Source organism: Neomonachus schauinslandi, chromosome 12, assembly GCF_002201575.2.
Source record: "Neomonachus schauinslandi chromosome 12, ASM220157v2, whole genome shotgun sequence".
Classification (NCBI taxonomy): domain Eukaryota; kingdom Metazoa; phylum Chordata; class Mammalia; order Carnivora; family Phocidae; genus Neomonachus; species Neomonachus schauinslandi.
In genome coordinates this window covers 17,122,010-17,142,142 of record NC_058414.1, presented here as the reverse complement: position 1 = coordinate 17,142,142, position 20,133 = coordinate 17,122,010, and the positions used below count along the sequence as shown (strand labels likewise).

The 20,133-nt window shown below is 42.7% G+C and overlaps 1 pseudogene; it reads right to left on the bottom strand.

Moving 5' to 3' along the window:
* Positions 1 to 16,871: 16,871 nt before the first annotated feature.
* LOC110574294 lies at positions 16,872 to 18,008 on the bottom strand (annotated as a pseudogene).
* Positions 18,009 to 20,133: the final 2,125 nt, after the last annotated feature.

The following is a 20,133-nucleotide window of genomic DNA, read 5'->3' as shown; positions in this document are numbered from 1 at the left end:
AACTGTCCCATTTTAAGACACCTGGAGGCATTTCTCACATTCGAAAGTAACTGTGTTCAGCGACCCTTGAAAATTCTATGGTGATTCTTATCTGATCCCATATGCTGAAGTTGTAACCTGCCATTTGTTGAAGCAGAGATTGCTTCAATATTGGTTGTTCTCCAGTATTTTTTCTCCTCTTCCTCTATAATGATAGAACCCTTGACTGGCAGACATTCACATGGACTTTGAATAGAAAGCCTGCATTGTTCAGTATGGCCATGTTACTAAGAGCTGACCAGCTGCATACGATGGGAAAGCACTGGGATGGTCAGCGCCGGGAAGCGTCTTAACGGAAGGTGCATGCCCATCATTCCTCCTCCTGCTGCCTGCACTGTGGATGTCATGTGATGGTGCACCATAGTCACCATGTGGGCAAGGGCAATATCCTTTTTTCTTTTTATGATTTTATTCATTGATTTGTCATAGAGTAAGCACAAGCAGAGAGAGTGGCAGGCAGAGTGTGAGCACAAGCAGTGGGGAGGGGCAGAGGGAGAGAGAGAAGCAGACTCCCAGCTGAGCGGGGAGCCCGATATGGGGCTCGATCCCAGGACCCTGGGATCATGACCTGAGCCGAAGGCAGATGCTTAACCGACTGAGCCACACAGGCGCCCCCCCCCTTTTTTTTTAAGATTTTATTTACTTATACAGCAGGAGCAGGAGGGGCAGAGGGAGAGGGACAGAGAGAATCTCAAGCAGACTCCATGCTGAGCATGGAGCCCAAGGCGGGATTCAATCCCAGGAACCTCAGATCATGACTGGAGCTGAAGGCAGACGCCTAACCGATGGAGCCACCCAGGTGCCCCAGGACATCTACTTCCTGACTGTAACATGAGAGAGGAACACACTTCTACCTTAAGTCACAGTTAGTTTGGGTCTCTGATAAATGCAGCGGAACCTATATAACAATAAATATACTTGTTCTCGGTCCCTGAATCTTTTCTTAAGGCCAAATCATCACACTCATTCTTTTGACCCTCTCAAAATAAATCTGTTCTCCCCTGTCCTTGTGACCTTCCTGTAAACTTCCTGTATCCTTCTCCAGATACCCTCTGTTCTTCATTTTGGGTGACCCCCAGACCTCTGAAAGTTACAAATTACGATAAAAGGATTAGCTTCCAAATTATTTACTCTATTCCTTTTTCCCTCCCTCCTTCCCTTCTCTTCCCTTCCTTTCCTTTCCTCCCTCCTTCTATCCTTTCTTCTCTCCCTCCTTTCCTCCTTCTTGCCAACCTGTAACAAATACAGTGCTTCCACTGTATACCAGGCACTGGGCTGGCCACTGGGAGAGGATACTAAGGTCCAATATGTATCAGAGTTCTTAGTTGCTAGCAAAAGAAGCCTACACTAGTTCATCTCAGAGGAAAAGACTGACAAAGAAAACAGGATCACAAAGTCACCAAGATGACTGGACAACCAGGACCATGGTTATGCAGCCAGGACAACAATCCTGAATCACACTGCGGAATGGGTCTGAAGAGGTTGCCTCCTGACCAGTACCAAACACTGGACGCCTGGAGGGCTAACACCACTGGCTCCACATCTACAGTGTCGCCCACGTCACTACCTCTACTGCCCCCTCTCCCCCGCCAGGGAGCCTTCCTCACTGTCCCCTCCTCTGTGTCTCCCAGTCCCAGTTCGAGGTCTGGGGCAGGCACATCTGCTGGTCCTGCCTGCATCACGTGCCCAAGACTTGGCCACCAGGGAAAGTGAAATGGGAAGCAGCTCGAATTTTCAACTTGTCAGGTGCTAGCAGTCTGTCCATGACAGTAAAGCACAAAATGAAGAATTCCCCAACATAGGAAGGAGGTTCAGAAGCTGGGCTGCCAAAACTAATGGAAACATGCATGATACCTTATCATGGAGGAACTTAGTCTAGTCTCCCTATACCTATTGGACTGTTAATTTTGAATGCATCAAGAAGCTTGTGTTTTTCAGTTCTATACTTTTTAGGAGGCAAAACTTTAAAGAGAGAGATCTACCTCCTCACTTGTAGAAGAATGCAAGGAGTCCTAGAAAAAAGGACTTTTCTCTTCCTGCCTCTGGACTGATAGAGATGATCCTCAGTATGCTAGATGAAATGAAAATTTGTATGGAATTTGAAGGAGCCTTTGCCTATTTTTGGGGGAATTTCCCCATTACATAGGTCTGAGTGGACCATTCTGATTTTTGATTTCACCATCACTGGAAGTTTGGGCTCAGATATGTAAACGAATCATGGCCAATCAGGTGCTCCTGCCTGAGACTTTAAATCTGGAATGAGTGGAGCAAAGAAGCTGGAATGGTCAAGAATTCATCTGTGCCCTAGGGGGCCCACGGTACCTCAGCATTTAGTTCAAACAGCAGACATGTCCCAAGCATGTGTCTCTGGCATGATTTGGGCTCCGATTCTCACCTGGGTTTTGAGCTTGGCCTTCCTGGAGATTCTGTGGCTTACCCCAAGACCCTTTCAATAAATTACCTTTTTGCTTAAATCAGTCAGAATTTCTCTTGCTTGCAACTAAGAATGCTAACCTACATACCCACTACATTTTTTTAAAGATTTTCTTTATTTATGATGGAGGAGAGAGAGAGAGAGAGAGAGAGCGAGCACAAGCGGGGAGAGGGGCAGAGGGACAAGCAGGCTCCCCAGTGAGCAGGGAGCCCAATGCAGGGCTCAATCCCAGGACCCCGGATCATGACTGAGCCAGAGGCAGATGCTCAACCACCTGAGCCACCCAGGCGCCCCTACATTTTTATTAGCACATTTTTTCTTTCACAACTGCTTCACTTTAATAACATATTCACATATAAACCACTAAAAACTACTAGATATTTTTCAGCTTTGACTATCATATTCATAAAGTTTTTCTTCATCTTCCTACGACCTAAAGACTAAGACTAGAAGGACCCCTGGGGACTGTCTAGTCCACTTCCTTCACTAAGGGAAACTGAGACTCCAAGAGGTTCTTTCTCATTTTGTGGATGAGTCTCATTTCTATGGACAGTCTCTAGTAATTTCTCCAACTAAATCAAAACCATTCCAAATTAAAGGCCTATCTCTTCTCATGCTGAAAATTTATTTTAGAAATATAATGAGCTACTTCTCTATTACACAAACCACCAAAGGAAATAAGAGGACTGGGCTCAGAACCAAACCTAAGGAAACATCACCAGTTTTGTTTGCTATTCAGCCCAGGTTTGGCACCTGTTTATCAATTTACTTAGTCAAAACCACATTTTCTGAATTCGTTAATGAGCATGTTGACGGGAAGGACGGAATCAAAAGACTTAAGGAGGCAGCTGGTAGGGGAGCTGGAGGTAGATTGCAGTTCCTTAACAAGTTGGTGCTAAAAATGTAAAAAAGATCTTCCGAACCAATGTTAAGAATCCCTGTTGGGGAATGGCAGCACCACCACATCAAAGGAACCTGGGTTCCTGAGTAACTGCATGAAGCATGTCCCCTCCCTCCCCACCCCACAGAGTTAGCACGGGCTGTGATAGGAGCCTAAAATGAACTTCTATTGTGTTAAGTCACTGAGATTTTGGAGCTACATTATTTAGCCTGCTCTTCTTAGTATAGTGCCTAATTATAGAAGAATACATTTATACCCATCAAAGAAAGACTAACAGAGGGAGAGACTTTGGCAAGGACGGAAAAGTTTAGCCAGGCTAATATAAAAAGTTAAGAGTGCCTTGGGAGATTGTAACCTATTCCCCGGGTGACCCCAGCCTGGCACCTTGCAGCTTGGGAGTCCCACCTTGTCCGGGCTCCTGATGTCGACTCTTGGGTTCTAGATCTCTTCCTTGAGGCTGACACTTTACAGCCTCTAGGCTTCTTCCAGGTTCTCTGAGGGCTGGCTATTGCTCAGCCTTGACTCCCTGCTGCCTTCGAGTACTGGTCCTCGCCTCTCCTTGGCTCAGGTTCGTCTCCTCGGCTTCACCCTATGCCTCATTCTTGGCCGTGGCCTTCGGGCTCCTGGACTAGCTCCCACCCAGCACCCAGAGTGCTCCCTGCCCACCCTCGCCCGATGCTAGAGTTAACCCAGTCACCCTTGGTTGAGTCACCTTCTGAGGGTTAGTCCAACACAATGTAATGATTTTTCCTTTCCCATAATTTCTGAGTGGATTAAGTTAGAACATCCATATTTATGCTCTTAGCTATTCATGTTATCTAAATTACATGAAAGGAAAAAAAACCTTTACCTTGAACACCTGACTGTGTGTCAACCAATGTGTTAAACATTGGTGTGTTTCATTTAATCATTGCTAAAATACCCCTTTGAGGGAAGTATTATAGCTGCACGTTTCCAGAGGGGGTATAAATTGAAGCTCTATAAAATTATGGTATTGCTGAAGGTCACACAGCCAGCAAGAAGTGGGGCTAGGAGTCTGAACTAGGTTTATTTCATCCCAAAGTCCATTCACTCCCTTTCCATTCCACAATGTTGACTGTGACCACATTCTGGGCTACGATGATTCAAACAGGCCTATAGAGTTCAAGGTGAGCCTGGGGAAACAGAAAGCATCTGCCTTCGGCTCAGGTCATGATCCCAGGGTCCTGGGATCGAGCCCCGCATCGGGCTCCCTGCTCCGCGGGAAGCCTGCTTCTCCCTCTCCCACTCCCCCTGCTTGTTTTCCCTCTCTCGCTGTGTCTCTCTCTGTCAAATAAATAAATAAAATCTTTAAAAAAAAAAAGAAAAGAAAGTACCAATGTACAGGGTATCTCCTGGCCATCAGAATAATTCATATTTCTCTTAGCAACGTGGATAATAAAACAGACAAGTGCCCATCATTTGCCAGGGACATTAAGGTGATTAGTTGAGCATCAGTCAAAAATAATCAAGGTGGGGCATCTGGGTGGCTCAGTCGGTTAAGCAGCTGACTCTTGATTTCAGCTCAGGTCATGATCTCAGAGTCCTGAGATCAAGCCCCACATTGGGCTCCATGCTGGGTGTGGAGTCTGCTTAAGATTCTCTCTCTCCCTCTCCTTCTGCCCCTCCTCACTGTGCACTGCGTGCACACTCTCTCTAAAAAAATTTAAAATTTAAAAAAATCATGATAAAATTTAATAAGGATAAAACTTCAAAAGGTAAAGTACAAATGCACCCTTCGGAGGGATCAATTTTGCATAAGCTTACTTAAAAAGTATTCTCAGGCTCATAGTGACCCAGCAGAACAACCCTACTGTTATATTTTGATGTTGATGATTGTGTTGAATATTGTATTGTTATTTTTTTTTAAGATTTTATTTATTTAGTTGACAGAGAGAGAAGGCAGGGGAAGCAGGAGACAGAGAAGCAGACTCTGTTCTGCTGAACCGAAGGCAGACGCTTAACCAACTGAGCCACCCAGGTGCCCCATTGTATTGTTATTTTTTATTTTTTTTTAATTTTTATTTATTTATTATTTTTTAAGATTTTTATTTATTTATTTGAGACAGAGAGAATGAGAGAGACAGAGAGCACACGAGAGGGAAGAGGGCAGAGGGGGAAGCAGACTCCCTGCCGAGCAGGGAGCCCGATGCGGGACTCGATCCCGGGACTCCAGGATCATGACCTGAGCCAAAGGCAGTCGCTTAACCAACTGAGCCACCCAGGCGCCCCTGTATTGTTATTTTTTAAAGCACACCTCCAGGAGTTATTACCAAAAGCATGGCATGCAGAAACCATGATGTAATCTTTCCATTGTGTTCAACCTTGGTCAGGACTTCATTGGATTATGCGGCCATTTTTGGAGCCACTCATTGAGAGTGATATGTGAGGATCTTGAACATGTCTCAGGGCAAAGCAAGAAAAATTATTAGCTTGGGGTAAAGAGCCTTATTAACAAAGCCCAGGGGGACCAGATTTATCGAGTAGCAGAAGAGATCCGTGATTAGGATGAAAAAAATCAGGGATTTCTGTCACTGTAGTAGTATTTTTCAAAGTGTGAACCAGAGCCATATGCATTAGCATCAACTAAAATGCAAGTAAGAAATACAGATCTTGGGAAAATCCCAAACCTACTAAGCCAAATTTCTGTTGGGGGAGGGGGGAGCCCCCCCCACCAAGGATTAGGCACACTGAAGTTGACAATCTTCGTACCAGTGATTCTCGGCCTTAGCTGCAGGTTGGAATCACCTGGAAACCCACCCCAGAGATTCTGATTAATTGGTCTGGGATGACCCTAGGGCATCAGACTTTTAACAGCTTTGGCAAGTGATTTTAAAGTCCTGCCAAAGTTGAGAACCTCTGCTCTGTGCTAATCTAGAAGGTATGAATGCCAGCAAGCAACTGTTCAACTTCAATTGAATAGTTGATAAATGGGCTTATTAAGTTTGTGGAACGGGAGGAGGAGCAAGATGGCGGAGGAGTAGGAGACCTGGATTTCGTCTGGTCTCGGGAATTCAGCTGGATAGGGATCAAACCATTCTGAACACCTACGAACTCAACAGGAGATGGAAGAAAAGAAGAGCAACAACTCTCTCATCAGAAAAGCGACCACTTTCTGGAAGGTAGGACATGCGGAGAAGTGAATCCAAGGCAATATTCGGGAGGATAGACGGCGGGGGAGGGGCCTCCGTCGGCCGCTTCTGGCCGATAGAGCTGCGGAGCACAAAATCGGAACTTTTAAAAGTCTGCTCCGCTGAGGGACGTCAATCTGGTGGCTAAGTGGGGGGTGGAACCCTCCGGGACAGTGTGGTCTCAGGACCCTCGGGGTCACAGAAAGACCGGGGGTGCCTGAGTGTGGCAGAGCTCCCAGGGATTGGAGCGGGGAAGCTGGCTGCAGAGACGGAGCCCAGGCGCGGGCTCTCAGCTCGGGGTTGCCATAAACCGTGATCCGCGGCACAGTCAGGCCCCTGCTCCTCCAGCAGGGACCCAACAAGAGGCAGATCCGGGGAGACTCACCTTCCTCCCCCGGGAGGGGCCCCGCGGGAGTGCACCGCAGGGATCTGCGGGGTTTGGACTCCACATGGGGTCAGGTGCCAGAGATAGAAACGCGCGGTCACAGGCCGGGGGAGCACGGAGTGCGGCTGGAGACCGGGGAGATGGGAGTGACTGACTGCTTTTCTCTGGGGGCGCACTGAAAAGCGGGGCCCTGAGTTCTGGGCTCCTCCGGGGCGGAGATTGGGAGGCCGCCATTTTCACTCTCCTCCTCCAAAGCTGGACGGAAAGCTTGCAGGGAACAAAAGCTCCTGAGAGCAAACCCGAGCAGATTACTTAATCCAGACCCGGCAAGGGCGGGGCAATTCCGCCTCCGGCAAAGACATTTGGGAACCATGGCTACAGGCCCCTCCCCCAGAAGATCAGTGAGAACAGCCAGCCAAGACCAAGTTTACCGATCAATGAGAACGACAGAACTCCAGAGCTAGGGGAATACTGCACATAGAATCCACGGCTTTTTTCCCCCCTGATTCTTTAGTCTTTCAAAGTTAATTTTTTTAATTTAATTTTTTTCTTTTTCTATTTTTTTTTAATTTTTCTTTTTCCCTTTTTCAACGAACATCTTATCAATCCCTTCTTTAAAAATCCTTTTTTTCATTTTTAGAGTCATATTCTATCCCTTCATAGGAGTTAACCTTATTTTTGGTATATATATGAGTTGTTCTCTCTTTAAAATTTTGTGATACAGTTTCTTCTAACAGACCAAAATATACCCTAAATCTCTAGTGTATGGCTTTGTTCTAATCTCCTGCCTGATCACATTCTCTCCCTTTTTTTTTTTAAATTTCTCTTCTTTCTTTTTTCAACCAACTTATCAATTCCTTTTATAAAATCTTTTATAATTTTCATCTTTACAGTCATATTCCATCCCGTCATTGTATTTACCCTTATTTTTGTACATATATAAGCTTTTCTTTCTTTAAAATTTTGGGAGCAGTTTCTTCTAACAGACCAAAATATGCCAAAAATCTACTGTGTGGCACTGATCTATTCACCAGCCTGATCATATTTGATCATATATATTTTTTAATCTTTTTCTTTTTTCTTTCTTTCCCTTTGTTTTCCCCCAGTTTCAGGTCTCCTCTGATTTGTTCAGCGTATATTTTTCTGGGGTCGTTGTTACCCTGTTAGCATTTTGTTCTCTCATTCATCTATTCTCCTCTGGACAAAATGACAAGACAGAAAAAATCACCTCAAAAAAAAGAACAAGAGGCAGTACCGACTGCCAGGGTCCTGATCAATACAGACATTAGTAAGATGTTGGAATTAGAGTTCAGAATGATGATTATAAAGATACCAGCTGGGCTTGAAAAAAGCATGGAAGATACTAGAGAAACACTTTCTGGAGAAATAAAAGAACTAAAATCTAACCAAGTCGAAATCAAAAAGGCTATTCATGAGGTACAATAAAAAATGGAGGCTCTAACTGCTAGGATAAAAGAGGCAGAAGAGAGAATTAGTGATATAGAAAACCAAATGATGGAAAATAAAGAAGCTGAGAAAAAGAGAGATAAACAACTACTGGATCATGAGGGCAGAATTCCACAGATAAATGATACCATAAGATGAAACAACATTAGAATAACTGGGATCCCAGAAGAAGAAGAAAGAGAGAGAGGGGCAGACGGTATATTGGAGCAAGTTATAGCAGAGAACTTCCCTAATTTGGGGAAGGAAACAGACATCAAATTCCAGGAGGCACAGAGAACCCCCCTCAAAATCAATAAAAATAGGTCAACACCCCGACATCTAATAGTAAAACTTATGAGTCTCAGAGACAAAGAGAAAATCCTGAAAGCAGCTTGGGACAAGAGATCTGTAACCTACAATGGTAGAAACATTAGACTGGCAACAGACCTATCCAGAGACCTGGCAGGCCAGAAAGGATTGGCATGATATATTCAGAGCACTAAATGAGAAAAATATGCAGCCAAGAATACTATATCCAGGTAGGCTGTCGTTGAAAATAGAAAGAGAGATAAAAAGCTTTCAGGACAAACAAAAACTAAAGGAATTTGCAAACATGAAACCAGCCCTACAAGAAATATTGAAAGGGGTCCTCTAAGCAAAGAGAGAGCCTAAAAGCGACATAGACCAGAAAGGAACACAGACAATAGACAGTAACAGTCACCTTACAAGCAACACAATGGCACTAGGGGTGAGGGGGTGGAAAACCATTTACTATGCTAACGGACACCAAAAGAAAGCTGGGGTGGCAATCCTTATATCAGACAAATTAGATTTTAAACCAAAGACTATAATAAGAGATGAGAAAGGACACTATATCCTACTTAAAGGGTCTATCCAACAAGATCTAACAGTTGTAAATATCTATGCCCCTAACATGGGAGCAGCAAATTATAGAAGCCAATTAATAACAAAAGCAAAGAAACACATTGACAACAATACAATAATAGTGGGGGACTTTAACATGCCCCTCACTGGAATGGACAGATCATCTAAGCAAAAGATCAACAAGGAAATAAAGACTTTAAATGACACACTGGACCAAATGGACTTCATAGACATATTCAGAACATTCCATCCCAGAGCAACAGAATACACATTCTTCTCTAGTGCCCATGGAACATTCTGCAGAATAGATCACATCCTAGGTCACAAATAGGTCTCAACTGGTACCAAAAGATTGGGATCATTCCCTGCCTATTTTCAGACCACAATGCATTGAAACTAGAACTCAATCACAAGAGGAAAGTCAGAAAGAACTCAAATACGTGGAGGCTAAAGAGCATCCTACTAAAGAATGAATGGGTCAACCAGGAAATTAAAGAAGAATTTAAAAAATTCAAGGAAACAAATGAAAATGAAAACACAAGTGTTCAAAATCTTTGGGATGCAGCAAAAGGCAGTCCTAAGAGGAAAGTATAGAGCAATACAAGCCTTTCCCAAGAAACAAGAAAGGTCTCAAATACACAACCTAACCCTACACCTAAAGGAGCTGGACAAAGAACAGCAAATAAAGCCTAAACCCAGCAGGAGAAGAGAAATAATAAAGATCAGAGCAGAAAATGAAATAGAAACTAAAAGAACAGTAGAACAGATCAACGAAACTAGGAGCTGGTTCTTTGAAAGAATTAATAAGATTGATAAACCCCTGGCCAGACTTATCAAAAAGAAAAGAGAAAGGACCCAAATAAATAAAATCATGAATGAAAGAGGAGAGATCACAACCAACACCAAGTAAACACAAACAATTATAAGAACATATTATGAGCAACTATATGCCGGCAAATTAGATAATCTGGAAGAAATGGATGCATTCCTAGAGATGTATAAACTACCAAAACTGAACCAAGAAGAAATACAAAACCTGAACAGACCCATAACCACTAAGGAAATTGAAGCAGTAATCAAAAATCTCCCAACAAACAAAAGCCCAGGGCCAGATGGCTTCCCAGGGGAATTCTACCAACTATTTAAAGAAGAATTAATACCTATTCTTCTGAAACTGTTCCAAAAAATAGAAATGGAAGGAAAACTTCCAAACTCATTTTATGAGGCCACCATTACCTTGATCCCAAAACCAGACAAAGACCCCATCAAAAAGAAGAATTACAGATCAATATCCCTGATGAACATGGATGCAAAAATTCTCACCACAATACTAGCCAATAGGATCCAACAGTACATTAAAAGGTTTATTCACCACGACCAAGTGGGATTTATCCCTGGGCTGCAAGGTTGGCTCAACATCCGCAAATCAAACAATGTGATACAATACATTAATAAAAGAAAGAACAAGAACCATATGATCCTCTCAATAGATGCAGAAAAAGCATTTGACAAAGTACAGCATCCTTTCTTGGTCAAAACTCTTTAGAGTATAGGGATAGAGGGTACATACCTCAATATTATAAAAGCCATCCATGAAAAACCCACAGCAAATATCATTCTCAATGGAGAAAAACTGAGAGCTTTCCCTCTAAGGTCAGGAACACGGCAGGGATGTCCATTATCACCACTGCTATTCAACATAGTACTAGAAGTCCTAGCCACAGCAATCAGACAATTGCACCCAAAACCATAAGATACCTAGGAATAAATCTAACCAAAGAGGCAAAGAATCTGTACTCAGAAAACTATAAAATACTCATGAAAGAAATTGAGGAAGACACAAAGAAATGGAAAAACGTTCCATGCTCATGGATTGGAAGAACAAATATTGTGAAGATGTCAATGCTACCTAGAGCAATCTACACATTCAATGCAATCCCCATCAAAATACCATCCACTTTTTTCAAAGAAATGGAACAAATAATCCTAAAATTTGTATGGAACCAGAAAAGACCCTGAATAGCCAGAGGAATATTGAAAAAGAAAAAGCTGGTGGCATCACAATTCTGGACTTCCAGCTCTATTACAAAGCTGTCATCATCAAGACAGTATGGTACTGGCACAAAAACAGACACATAGATCAATGGGACAGAATAGAGAGCCCAGAAATGAACCCTCAACTCTATGGTCAACTCATCTTTGACAAAGCAGGAAAGAATGTCCAATGGAAAAAAGACAGTCTCTTCAACAAATGGTGTTGGGAAAATTGGACAGCCACATGCAGAAGAATGAAACTGGACCATTTCCTTACACCACACACAAAAATAGACTCAAAATGGTTGAAAGAACTCAGTGTGAGACAGGAGTCCATCAAAATCCTAAAGGAGAACACAGGCAGCAACCTCTTCGACCTCAGCCGCAGCAACTTCTTCCTAGAAACATCGCCAAAGGCAAGGGAAGCAAGGGCAAAAATGAACTGTTGGGACTTCATCAAGATAAAAAGCTTTTGCACAGCAAAAGAAACAGTCAACAAAACCAAGAGACAACCGACAGAATGGGAGAAGATATTTGCAAATGACATATCAGATAAAGGGCTAGTATCCAAAATCTATAAAGAACTTATCAAACTCAACACCCAAAGAACAAATAATCCAATCAAGAAATGGGCAGAAGACATGGACAGACATTTTTCCAAAGAAGACATCCAAATGGCCAACAGACACATGAAAAAGTGCTCAGCATCACTCCGCATCAGGGAAATCCAAATCAAAACCTCAATGAGAGACCACCTCACACCAGTCAGAATGGCTAAAATTAACAAGTCAGGAAATGACAGATGTTGGCGGGGATGTGGAGAAAGGGGACCCCTCCTACACTGTTGGTGAGAATGCAAGCTGATGCAGCCACTCTGGAAAACAGTATGGAGGTTCTTCAAAAAGTTGAAAATAGAGCTACCATACAATCCAGCAATTGCACTACTAGGTATTTACCCCAAAGATACAAATGTAGGGATCCGAAGGGGTACGTGCACCCTGATGTTTATAACAGCAATATCCACAATAGGCAAACTATGGAAAGAGCCAAGATGTCCATCAACAGGTGAATGGATAGAGAAGATCTGGTATATATATACAATGGAATATTATGCAGCCATTAAAAGGAATGAAATCTTGGCATTTGCAATGACATGGATAGAACTGGAGGGTATTGTGCTGAGCGAAATAAGTCAATCAGAGAAAGATATGTATCATATGATCTCACTGATATGAGGAACTCTTAATCTCAGGAAACAAACTGACTGTTGCTGGGGTGGTGGGGGGTGGGAAGGATGGGGTGGCTGGGTGATAGACATTGGGGAGGGTATGTGCTATGGTGAGCGCTGTGAATTGTGTAGGACTGTTGAATCACAGACCCACCTCTGAAACAAATAATATATTATACATTTAAAAAAAGGAGAAGATAGTAGGAAGAGAAAAATGGAGGGGGGTAATCAGAGGGGGAGACGAACCATGAGAGACTATGGACTTTGAGAATCAAACTGAGGGTTCTAGAAGGAAGGGGGGTGGGGGGATGGTTTAGCCTGGTGATGGGTATTAAGGAGGGCACATGTGAATGGAGCACTGGGTGTTATACGCAAACAATGAATCATGGAACACTACATTAAAAACTAATGATGTAATGTATGGTGTTTAACACAACATAATAAAATAAAATTTAAAAAAACAGTTTTTGGAACACTTAATGTATGGTGATTAACATAACATAATAAAATTAAAAAAAAAGTTTGTGGAACACTTTAGTTAGATAATTCCTTAACGTGCACTGTGAGTTACCTTTCCAAGATAAATGCATTTTATTTTTATAGCAGTGATTTGTCTGCTCCTATAATCAGAACCCTGGGAGCCCAAGTCATCGTGAACAAAAGTCATGATTTTCTCTGGCTTTTGGTTCTTCACTCTCCCTTTGATTCTGGTTTCTCTCACAAGGTGGCTGTGAGCGATGACAAATAAAAATATTACAGAGTGCTTTTAAACAATGGCATGTGTCAGACAATGACCTGAGGCATTGGGGCTCACCGTGGTCTTCCTCTTCTCTGTGGTCACGCGTTAGCTTCGACTCCAGGTACCAAATCTGGTCATTAGCATTGGAGACAATGAATGCAGGTATATTTGCAGATACATTTGATTAGGCCCCAGAGAACAGGTACTTTTCCAGTTGGGGAAATGTCCTAGTTAGTCATCAGGTACAGGAGGCAACTATTTCATAGCAGATTAGGGGTGATTATGCTGCCGATATTAGTCATTTGTGCCTTAGATTACATCTGAGTCCGTCCATACCAGGGATCTTTGCATTCGGGACCTTATCTGATCGTGTAGTGACATTAATTGGCCCCTGAAGGGATTTGACTGAATTTCTAGTACTGGTTCTTCCCTTACACTCTTGAAATTACATTTTAGGTAATAACCCTTTTTCTCTATTGAGCATAATTTTGCTCGTTATCTTTCTTTTTAATTGTGGTAAAATACACATAATGTAAAAGCTACTATTGCAACCATTTTTTAAATTTAAACTCACTTAATGTGTAATGTATTATTGGTTTCAGAGGTACAGGTCAGTGATTCATCAGTCTTATATAACACCCAGTGCTCATTACATCACATGCCCTCCTTAATGCCCATTACCCAGTTACCCCATCCCCCCACCCACCTCCCCCCCAGCAACCCTCAGTTTGTTTCCTATAGTTAAGAGTCTCTTATAGTTTCTCTCCCTCTCTCTCTGATTTCGTCTTGTTTTATTTTTTCCTCTCTTCCCCTATGATCCTCTGTTTTGTTTCTTAAATTCCACATGAGTGAGATCGTATAATTGTCTTTCTCTGACTGACTTATTTCACTTAGCATAATACCCTCTAGTTCCATCCATGTCATTGCAAATGGCAAGATTTCATTTTTTTGATGGCTGAGTAGTATTCCATTGTATATATACATATACCACATCTTTATCCATTCATCTTATTGCAACCATTTTGAAATGTACCATTCAAAGGCGGTAATACACTCACATTGTGCAACTGATCTCCAGAATTCTTTTCACTTTGCAAAACTGAAACCCTACCCATTACACAACTTCTTCCCATTCTCCCATCTTCCCAGCTACATACCATCTTTTGAACATGAGAATTATCAATTTAATCTACTCTTTAAAAAGTTTCCTAAAATTCACTGGCCTATGAAGTTGACTTGGTGTTAGCCACACATGCCAATCCAACCTTATTAAATTAAAATGTTTCCTTTCTCTTTTGTAAGTCCACATATCACTGGGCTAAGACACCAGATGCTCCCAAAGCAAGTACATTCTGGTTTTTCTTCAGGTAAAATGTCTGACCATTTAACAAAGAATAAAAGTGGAATACTATAAACTGAATTTCATTGGGTGAAAATTTAAAATTCTCATAATATCTGTGCTAGGGAAATAGTTAACTCTCAAATGTTGGGGGAAGAGAAAACTGATTCCACAAATTAGACAGTATCTATCAAAATAAAAAATGTAGATATCTCTTCATCGGCTATTCAGCTGTGAAGCCTTTACCTATATATTCAGAAAAATAAAATATAACTTAAATCTGAATCAACAGGGGACTGGTTAAATACAGTACACTATATAATGAATTATTATGCAACTGTTAAAATAGTGAGAGTTCTATGGGTGCTGATATAAGATCTAAAATATATTATTAAATGAAAAATTCAAGGCATGTGGAATGACAAACTTTTGTGAAAAAAAATATTTTACTTTTTTTTATTTCCTGAGAGAGAAAGAGAGAGAGAGGAAGGAGGGGGAGGGGCAGAGGGAGAGAGAGAATCCCAAGCAGACTCTGAGCTGAGCACCAAGCCCAACATGGGGCTTGATCTCAGGACCCAAGATCATGACCTGAGCTGAAATCAACAGTCAGACACTTAACTGACTGAGCCACCCAGGCACCCCCAAAATCTTAATTTTATACACACACACACACACACATATCTCTTGGTGTCTAGAGATATAGTTCCTTTTCTGGAAAGATTCACAAGCAATTGTTAACAACTGCAGCTTGGTGGAAATAGGCAGGTGGTTGGGGGGTGGGGGAGGGGAGAAACACATTTAAACCTCTCAGTACTATTGGAATTTTTAAAAACATGTGCTTGTATTACTTTAAAATTGTTTTTAAATGTCAACCACATGGGGTGCCTGGGTGGCTCAGTCGTTAAGTGTCCGCCTTCAGCTCAGGTCATGATCCCAGGGTCCTGGGATTGAGCCCCATGTCGGGCTCCTTGCTCAGCAGGGAGCCTGCTTCTCCCTCTCACTCTGCCCCTCTCCCCTGCTCATGCTCTCGATCACATGCTCTTTAATAAATAAATAAAATCTTTTTTTTTAAAAATGTCAACCGTGTTATCTAGTCAGTGGAATTACAGGTCATTTAAATTTTACTTTTATCATTTTCTATAGATACAGAAGTACATTTTAAAAATCTCTATCCAGGGGTGTCTGGGTGGCTCAGTCGTTAAGCACCTGCCTTTAGCTCAGGCCATGATCCCAGGGTCCTGGGATCGAGCCCCGCATCAGGCTCCCTGCTCCGCGGGAAGTCTGCTTCTCCCTCTCCCACTCCCCCTGCTTGTGTTCCCTCTCTCACTGTCTCTCTCTCTGTCAAATAAATAAATAAAATCTTTAAAAAAAAAAAACCTCTATCCATTTGAAAGGCAAAAAAAAAATAAAGGTTTTATTTCATGCTTTAGATATTTGGGCAAATAATTACTTTCATGACTAGTTTAAGTCATATAGTCTTCCATGGTTTATGTGTCTACAAAAAACCAAGCCACAACCAAATCAACCAAACAAACAAACTTGCTTTCTCTTTTTTTTTTTACCACAGCGCTTTATTTTCCTCACACAATGACACGTTGCTGGGCCTAATGCTCTCACATGACAGTAGAAAACCTCAATTTGTTGTCATCTCTTGAAGAATTGAGAATTGTGTGCAAAAACTTTACATAAATTAAAAGGATGAATAAATTTACAGTTGTAAATGCAAACTGTTTTCCCACTCAAGGCAATTAGCAGCCCAGGGTGTTCTGGCAAGGAAACATCAGGTAAGAAAGCAAAGTGGGTCCTAAGGCTCTGACTTTCCCAACCCTGTTACCCTGTTAGACCTGCAAGACAGAAATGACAACTGGTTCAGGACTCTTGCCAGCCTCTAGAGAAATCCTGGAATAGGCAGCTCTTACACATTAATACCCTGCACAAATCAAGAACCTCATGGTCTTGCAGATTCTCCAATCAGTGGATTTCTCTTCTATAAACATGTTCTCAACCTCAGCCACGAAGTGACCCCCCCCCCCCCCCCCCCAGGTGCTAAGGGTTTAAATCAAAGGTATGTACTGGGTATTAAGCACATACCAAGGAAACAGTTAACTTGGATACAAGATCAAGATCAGCAACAAGTTCTACAATCCAGTGCTGATATCTGATAGAAGCTTCAAGGACAAATTTCTTTTCAAAGGCTTATTCCAGTTTCATGAGGCTAGCATGAGGCATATACATTTACCAGAGCAAATTTATAGTCGGGAGTTCACTCATGCAGCAAATGCTACACATCTGCTAGCAGTCCATGTAGAAGCATTTGACGTGGACAGTGGAGGGGCCCGACTCATCACACTCCTGCTTGCTGATCCACATCTGCCGGAAGATGGACAGCGAGGCCGGGATGGAGCCCCCAATCCACACCAACTACTTGCGTTCAGGAGGAGCGATGATCTTGATCGTCATCGTGCTGGGTGCCAGAGCTATGATCTTCTGCATCCTGTCACCGATGCCGGGGTACATGGTGGTCCCGCCAGACTGCACCGTGTGAGCGTAGAGGTCCTTCCAGATGTCGACATCACACTTCATGATGGAATTGAAGGTGGTCTCACGGATGCAACAGGGCTCCATACCGAGGAAGGAAGGCTGGAAGAGCGCCTCCGGGCAGCGGAACCGCTTGCTGCGGATGGTGATCACCAGCCTCTCGGGCATCTCATAACTCTTCTCCAGGACCGAGGAGGACGTGGCGGTGGCGATCTCCTGCTCGAAGTCCAGGGTGACCAAGCAGAGCTTCTCCTTGATGTCACGCACTATTTCCCGCTCGGCAGTGGCAGGGAAGCTGTAGCCACGCTCCGAGAGGATCTCCATGAGCTAGTCCATCAGGTCCCGGCCAGCCAGGTCCAGATGCAGGATGGCGTGGGGGCAGGGCGTACCACTCGTAGATGGGCACAGCGTGGGTGACCCCGTCCCCAGAGTCCATGACAATAGCAGTGGTGGGGCCACGACATACAGGGACAGCACAGCCTGGATGGCCACGTACATGCCTGGGGTGTTGAAGGTCTCGAACATGATCTGAGTCATCTTTTCACGGTTGGCCTTGGGGTTTGGGGGGCCTCCGTCAGTAGTATGGGGTGCTCCTTGGGGGCCACGCGCAGCATGCTATAGAAGGTGTGGTGCCAGATCTTCTCCATGTAGTCCCAGTTGGTGACAATGCCGTGCTCAATGGGCTACTTGAGGATCAGGATGCCCCGCTTGCTCTGGGCCTCATCACCCACATAGGAGTCCTTCTGGCCCATACCCACCATCACGCCCTGGTGTCGGGGTCGCCCGACAATGGACGGGAACACGGCTGCGGGGGTCATCCGCCCCAGCAAAGCCCGCCTTGCACATGCAGGAGCCATGGTCGATGACGAGTGCGGTGATCTCCTCTTCCATTGCGGTGGATGGAGGTGGATGCGGAGGATGCGCGGCGGTGGAACGCGTAGAGCTCGCCAGCTGCCGCCAGTGAGACTGCTCTATTCTCTTTTTTGACAAGAGAATAAATGACCTTTACTAAAAATCCCCTCAGTTTTCTCCTTGGTGCTCTGAAAGCAGTCTTTGTAGAAGCTTTGTAGTTTTATTATTTCTTTAAGCCTTCATGCAGGATGCATCATTTCCTATAGATTTTGCTTAGACACTTTTGCTCAAAGATTGTGTTACTGCATTGAATAGAATATAACATCTACAGATCCCTCAGGGTCTAAGGCACTTGAAGTTCCTGTGTTGCAATAAGATTGCCTTTTTTGCTTCTTGTAGTCCTGGGAGTTAAGCTTTATTACAAGTGAAAATATTCTGCTCTTCTCAGGTCAAAGAGATATAGTCTTAATATCCATACTCTGAAATTTAGTGCCGTAGAAAAAACTGTCTTCCCACTTCTGAAAACAAGCTCAAGATTTCCACAGATACCATGCACCGAAAGTTAGGTAAGAAAATCGTTTCTTTTTTTCTGTTGTGAAAAGACATATGATATTGATTTTCTGGTTATTAGAGTTAATATAATGTTTATCTCCGTGCATGAATAAACACATTGAGCAGTTACACAAAGCAATGCTGTAAGTCAACAAATAAGGCACACTGTTGTAAAATCAATTCTTAATGACTTTTTAAAAAAGAAGATGTTTCATTTAAAATGGATTACTTTGAAAGACAATAAACAAAAGCCAAACTCACTTGTAGTTACCAGAAAATTAGAATCACAAAAGAGTCCAGGCTGCATTATACAATTTTTAATGGCATTCCTGACTGAATTTACCCCTACTATGTCCCAGCATAAAAAATGCAGAATGTACTTATTTAGAATTGAGTAGTACTCATTGGAAAATAAGTTTCTGGCAAAAGCACAAACTATGTGTGGTTCCCATAGAATTAAACAAAAATAGATCTTGTTCAAAATAACAATAAGAATCCCATGGGACTGACTAATAAAAGATGGCTGGCACAATTTGAATTCCATTGCAAGGGCTACAGAGAACTTTAAAAATTGGTAACACAGTGGAATCATTTATCATTCTTTATAACTATGGCTGCCATCTTGGAACACTCCTGGGGACCATGCCTTCAATAAGAGCTCAGGCTACTGACACACTGGGAAAAACAGAGGCTGCATCTTCTGTATTTGGGGTTTCAACAGACCTACAGTGGGCTATCCAGGCACCACAGTTGTAGGCATCATGCCAATCACAGCAGGATCATACCTTAGATACAACTTCTTGTTTAATTTGTGCTAAAGTTTCTAAAATGTCATTCCACAGATCAGTTGCTTTTCTTGTTATCAGATTCTAAAATAATATAATCAGAATATACTGTTCTTTAGGGTTTTTCAGATAAGGATGAAAATTATCAGGACACCTAGGTAGCTGAGTGGTTAAGTGTCTGCCTTCAGCTCAAGTCATGATCTCAGGGTCCTGGGATTGAGCCCCGTGTTAGGCTCTCTGCTCAGCGGGGAGTCTGCCTCTCCTCTCCCTCTGCCCCTCCTCCTCTCTCTCAAATAAATAAAATCTTTTTTTTTTAAAAGTATGAAAATTATCATGTCACATAACATGAGATTGCATTCATATGTAGAATTTAAGAAACAAAACAAAGAAAAAAAGAGACAAACCAAAAAACAGACTTTTATTTTTTTTAAGATTTATTTATTTATTTATTTATTTGACAGAGAGAGAGAGCAAGCACAAGCAGGGGGAGTGGCAGGCAGAGGAAGACGCAGGCTCCCTGCTGAGCAGAAAGCCTGACGTGGGGCTCGATCCCAGGACCCCAGCATCATTACCTGAGCTGAAGGCAGATGCTTAACTGACTGAGCCACCCAGGAGCCCCAAAAAACAGACTTTTAAATTAGAGAACAAACTGGTGGTTACCAGATGGGAGGTGGGTGGGAGGATGGTGGAATAGGTGAAGGAGATTGAGTCCATTTATCATGATGATGAGCACTGAGTAATGTATAGAATTGTTGAATCACTATATTGTACACCTGAAACTAATATAACACTGTACATTAATTATAGTGGAGTTTAAAAAATAAAAT